The sequence below is a fragment of the Nymphaea colorata genome, chromosome 1 (assembly GCF_008831285.2).
Source record: "Nymphaea colorata isolate Beijing-Zhang1983 chromosome 1, ASM883128v2, whole genome shotgun sequence".
Lineage (NCBI taxonomy): Eukaryota > Viridiplantae > Streptophyta > Magnoliopsida > Nymphaeales > Nymphaeaceae > Nymphaea > Nymphaea colorata.
In genome coordinates this window covers 25,950,299-25,957,144 of record NC_045138.2, presented here as the reverse complement: position 1 = coordinate 25,957,144, position 6,846 = coordinate 25,950,299, and positions in this window count along the sequence as shown.

Genomic DNA, 6,846 nt, shown 5'->3' with positions numbered 1-6,846 from the left:
TATGTTAGAAGGGGGGACAAGCGGGGAACAGGCTTTATCCTTGGCCTATAGGGAAGAAACCCAGATGGGTAAAGCAGTGGGAGCATTAGCCCTCCAAGTTGTCACAAATTACGGAAACATACCAGCTCGAGTCCAAGTACAAAATTTGGAAGATGCCCTCCCAAAGACAGCTCCTCCTGTTCAAAGCTTCAATATTTGATACTAACGAAGGTACGGAACTCACGAGTAGAAATTTTTTTTCCTTGTATTCCAAGTACGTTGAAATCATACTTACCAATTTGATCTGATTTGGTAGGCTAATGGTAAAAGCATACGATTCTAATGCATAATGTTTGAATTTCTATCTTAAAAAAAAAAAAAAACTCTTAGCCGATATTTGGTATTAGAACTAACATGTGTAAGTGTTGTTGTTTTATGAATCTATTCCAAGTTTATCAAACAAGTTCTTGTACTTCATGAATCTATCTCAAACAAGTTCTTGTACTTCATGAATCTATCTTAATTTTGAGATAGATTCAACATTCATACCTGTTCTTAATGTCAAATTGTCCCTTAAAGTTTGATTTTTACTGAACAAATCATGTTGAAGCCGAGTGTATGCACTTGCGCCGAACGAAGTTGATTGATCGCTCATTAGTTCCGCCCTCTCTCTCTCTCTCTCTCTCTCTCGCTAGCCCATTGCATTTACTTCGCAATTGCACCTGTCTGGTTTTTCGTTGCAGATTTTTGCAATGCTTGTTGACGTCCGTCTCGCCACCAGTTTTTGTTAATTAATTTCCATTTCATCGGCTACATCTGTCTCTCTTGTTACCCATACAACGGCATGGAGCATGCAATTCTATATCTTTCACCACGCAGTTCAATATGTTTCGATATGGACACCACAATTCATTCCTAAAAAGTTTTTCTGGAAACTTTTGAGACCAAATGGCTATTTAATATGTCTTTGCATGATATATATATATATATATATATATATATATATATATATATATATATATATATATATAGAGAGAGAGAGAGAGAGAGAGAGAGAGAGAGATGCATGTAAACATCCTAGTATACTTATAAAACCTATTTTGATATAAAACATGAATCAGGTTGTTTTTATGAAAAAGGTTGATTCTTCTATTATCAAAATGTAAATGGTATGAGAGCCGCTCATTTTTTTATTATAAAGTACTATTAATACCCAAAAAATGATCAACTTAATATATATTTTGCATGAACTTATCCTTAAGATCAACTTAATAGATATTTTGCATTAACTTATCCTTTAGATTACAAAAAAAAACTTTTTAAATATCATATTTAATGAGTTTTGTTTTTGTCCCTGACTTATTGGTCTGATTTTCTACCAATTTATATATATGTGTGTGTGTTGAGATAATGGGAAACTCTGTCCTTTTCTCACTTTTTTAATTAAAAGCCCATTATGGTTACAGCTCTTTCGCCCTTATCTTACTCTTGCTTTACTTTTATCGTTCTTATTTTTATTTCAATTATAATATATATATATACTTTTTTTTAATTGAGAAATTAGAAAATATAGTGCTGATTATATACAATCTGGCTTCTCCACAGAAAAGTATAGATAAAGAAACACAAATACGATAGAAGGACGGAGACGGAGAATCGGAAACTTGAAACAATGGAATTCCGGCCAAAATATAGCCGCAACATCCGGCTTTCAGCTCTTCTAAGAACAAGAATCTAGGCTTTAAATCTTTTCTTCCAAATTGTTTTGGCCGTGATGATAGTCAAACACAACACTCTAATTTGTCACTTCTTCTCTTTTTCCCCTTAATCACGAGAGATTCATCATGAGAGTTTCACCTTCTTTGACTCTATCTTATATTGGTGATATGCTTATATCATTTTGATAATAATTTGCTTCCAGTTCAAAAAACTATCATTGGTCGATCCCCGATTATAAAGAAAGCAGATACAAACAGACGTACCGTTTGGCTTCATTCAACTATTTTCTATGCAGATTGAAGGCACCCATCAAAAGTACATTATTGGTACTTATATTAATCATCATATGTGATGAAAATGGATGGTGGAGATTCTGAATTACTTTAGAGAGTGATTTGTTCTGTGTCTTCTGTCAAGTGATCCCCATAGCTCTATGAACAAAGCATCAGATTAGCAAAACCAGATCTATCTTTGCCAAACTTAGCTTCAGTTTTGCTAAAATGTCGGGAAATTGGACACCACTTGCTTCATATATATACTTGACTTTGCCACATGAAGAACTTCTCAAGTTTCTTGGCCTTTTCAGCCATGCAAGAACTTGTTAAGTTCTAAATGCTTCCATGCAGTGTTTGCTTGTGAGAGAAAAAGGAAGAAAAGTTTCCCAGATCTATTCTTAGTAATCTGAGGAAAACGTTCGATATAGAAGGCGCCGATTTTGAGGTAGGGAGGATGAACAAAAAGTGAAATAATCTGTTCTCAAATTCATGTTGCGAACACTTTGTCCACACAAACAAACACGTCCTTAATCCATTTTTCTTTATTGGATCTGGCTTAATGGATCTGATTTTGAGTCGGCAAATGAAAAGTTTTAGTGGCCCTTAAACCCGAGAAATTGCCCACCTTATACCCAACAACTTCAAACGCACCAGACGTAAAGAAGTTCTATACTTAGTTGAACTGCAGATATCCGGTCAAATTTTTGGCTCCGCCACTGTCTCAAAAGAGCACTACTGTCCTATTTGTATCTAAATAAATGCATGAAATTATGTTTAATGCGCGATCTTATTGAATCCGACATAACTTTTCGAGCATCATTTTCGCGAAAAAAAAAAAAAAACAACACATCAAATGTTTGTGACATGCATCAATAATTAGACATTCAAAGTTGATAAGAGCAAGGAGTAAATTCGAGGCTGCAAAATGGAAAAGAATCAATGAACGGGTTTATAACGAGCCAAGAAGATCGGTGATGGAGACAGAAGCCGTGGCATCAATGTCGCTCGTTGTGGTCCTATGCATGCAAGATCATAAAAAATTAGAAATAATCAACGAACATTTGAGAAAATGCACTTTGCGGGGAGTGGCAGGGTTGGTAATTTTGTCCGGACTGCAGGGGCGGTATGGGAACGAGGGCGGAAAAGGCTGGGGGAAGGAGAAGGCAAGTCACGTGCGCACGTGCCAATGGCAGAGGGGTCGGTGCATCGTGGAAAATAAACAAAGGCGCGTGTCTCCCTTCCTTCAAAGGTTCGCCCTTTTCATGGCAGAGCATATACTTTTCAAGTTCTTTTTACTCAACTTTTTATTCCTAATTATGGTTTTAAAATATTTGTAAAGTTTTTTTTATTTCAGTTGAACAGAAATTTATTTTTCTTATTTTCAATATTAAAAAAATAATTTTGAATAAATTTTTATTTGATCTGAGGCTGAATCTAAAAGCAGGGTGATCCGATGTATAAGAAGTTTTCGCTTGGACATACGACACTAAAAAACAACTCTTTTTGTCTCTCTTCTCTTCGGCATTGACCGCTCATCCAGCTACTACTCACTCATATATGCTTTTTGTCCTTGGGTTCCACCATGTGCTACGATCCATCTCCATCTTACCTTAACACCTATAATATCTGGTCGTTGATCTAAAAAAAAATTATCCTTTTACCAATACACCTATAATATCTGGTCGTTGATCTAAAAAAAGTTATCTTTATATATATATATATATATATATATATATATATATATATATATATATTCTACTAGCTTTTTAAATATAAAATAAAGGAAAAAAAAAAGTTGAAAAGACTAGCCATGTGTAGCAATGAAGTAAGAAGAGTATTTCATCATGCCGCTTAACTGGAAGCCAAAACCTGTTTTGGGTAGCTCAGATAACCCCTTTTCCATGGGTTAAACCTAGAATTATCACTTTCATATTTGCTTTGAATTGTTTTTTAAAATTTAAAAGGTAAAAACCATTTGATTCCCAAAGATTTGACCACCTGGTTGGTACATTTTAATTTTTGTCTATCTTTCTCCGTAAAAAGGTTCACCTTTAATAACAATATTGACAAACATGGCATCTTCGTTTGTGTTTTACAAAAACAAATTTGTGTTGATAATGTCTAAGAGCGTACTTTTTTAACATATTTATTTTATTATCATTTCTAAATCATACAAGGCCCCCACAGATTTCCAAGATCTGAACAGAATGGAGATCAGATCTGGTCGAACTCGGTAGAGCCAATGAAAGCAGAATCTCAAAGCCATGACCCAATTATTTGCATTGATATCATAAGCAAAACGATAAAACAGGGATGAAGTGGAGCCAAAATCATGCATAATATGAGATTTGGTAATTACCCCGTTATTCTCAAGTATCTTATCCTTGTTTCCATCTGCTTTAATTCTCTTTCCAACCACCACCAACAAGCCATGCAGCAAGTTATAATAGAAAATAAACAATGAAGAAAACCATCATTTTTCAATTGGGATTTGGCAGTTGCAGTCATCGAAGATCCTCATTAGCTGCAATTTTCAGAGTCACCTGATCTAGATTATTACTGGCGAAACGAAGCAGCTAATCTCTGTTTAACCAAACCAGAGTCGTAACACTGATTCCCATCTTCCGTCTCGCATCAGAAACCTACCGAATCGGCAATCGTAATCGAACGTCGAAGGCTTCTATTATCTTGTCACAGTGACTCCGTATCGTCCGATACTCGGAACACCTGGCGTCGTTTTGGAGAGAGGCCGACACCGATACATATCGGCTGATACGTATTCGGAACGCCTGGCATAGTTTTGGAGAGAGGCCAATACGATACATATCGGCCGATACGTACCGGTGCACACTGATATTGATAACAATGAACACGAGTAGAGTGCGCCGATCACATGATCATCTCTAATCTCATAGCCCTATTTACACCCACATTGAAGGGCCAACAAGGATGTCCCCATTAGAGGTGGACAAAGATCTACACCTTCCACCCTGCTGTCCCAGCTACTCTGATTTGGCTATTGCTTTGTCTGTCATGCAACAGCCTATCATGTATATTAATATTAGGATGCCATGAATTTGATAGATACTGGTGTTCAAAATGCTGACAAGCTTTACAATTTTGTTTTTTTATGCAGCTCAGCCTTTCTATATATATATATATATATATATATATTATATATATATATATACAATACGAGTTAAAAAAAATGCCTGCCAATTAAATATGAATGAGTTAGAAAGGGAAGTGCCCAATTGTACATGGACCCCAATGTAGATTGGCTCTAGAGCTTGCCGTTGTTACACTGCATTAATTTCATAAACCGAAACTTGGGATGCAGATGGGCCAGATCTGCCATGGGAGTTTCATCATTTTTGGCACTTCTGAATAGAATGTTTCTTGCCAAAAAGTAGCTTTAGTTTCAATGAAATAACAAAATGCATCTTGAGTATGTTGCATACTTGCATTGTTCGTTTAACCCAGGATTGTGTTGCTTTAGCTCAAGTGAGTAAATGAAAAACTTTCAAACACGAGCATGTTTTTTGTTGTTTGACTAAAAGTTGACGGCATTTCGTGAAATATTTTGTTTGGACGGCAGCTTCATGTATACGTACATTTAAATGACAATGCCCTTCATTATTTAGAAACTGAAGTTCTTCCATATCTTTCCAAACCATTAATAAGTGTGTGTGCGGATTCTTGAGAGGGTTGGTGCAACCAACGAGACAGAATCTTGGTAGGCGGCCAGTTTTTGTTTTGAATTTTCAGACCGTCAACTTCTTGTACAGCTAGAAAGACACCAACATGCAAGTTGAATTATAGTTGGTGCGTCATCTGACTTCAGTATTTCTGTTGGGTCGTAGGATGAAATACTTCTCCTACTCAGAAAAAACTAGCTGTACTGAAAACTACACTCGACGAAGAGCCGCAGCCTGTGCATTGCAAGCAGATTGGGTCCGAGACATAGAGATATGTTGAAATCAAATTTGATATGATAGAAAATGACAAAACCTTCAAACCAAATCCAGCCCATCTGCAAATTGCAGTGCTAGTTGGAAGGTAGCACTAAATGGGTTTCTGCATAATGGCGACAAAACCCTCATTCTAGATCTGACCAATTTGCGACTTAGTTAAGTATGTACATGACAAACGCTTAATTAGGCACTTTAGTTCATCATGCGTCTAGAGTAGGCTACAGCTTCCATGGTCGCACCAAGAGAACGATATTTTTAATTTATCAATATATTTTCACGTTTGTAACCAGCCAAAATGGACAAGGTGCTTTACAGTTGTTTTGTTTTTCCTTTTGACTATTCTTTTAACCCGTTATGACTTTTTTTTTCTTCTCTCTCTCTCCATTTTCAGCATAACACAGGGAACCCTAGAATTTCCATTCAGTCATGTTCATGCACAAGCATGTGTTAGAAAGAGAGGAAGCGGGATAAAAAAAAACTGATCCATTTAACTTCTACAGCAGCACCCGCAAGCTCAAGTTCAACATTCTTTAATGCCATCCAGATAACATCTTCAAACACTCCTGCTGAAGATATGATTCTTCACACACCACATAACCAGACCCAACCGGTTGCACCACCCATCATTTGGTGTGAAAGAAATAGAAGCCATGCATTTTAATGATTTATTTTCCCCACAGGATCATACCAATTGTTAAGATCACTTTCTCAAATTAAACATTTCTTCAAAAAGCAGAAATCAGATGAATCAAGCGACCTTAGGATCACTTTTTATTGAAAATGTAAGGAAAAACAAGAAAAAATATTGTGAAAATAAAATATATAAAATGATTTATTATAAGGTTCTCAATTGAAAAAATCATAAACCATAATCATTTACATAACAGAAATTTTAGATA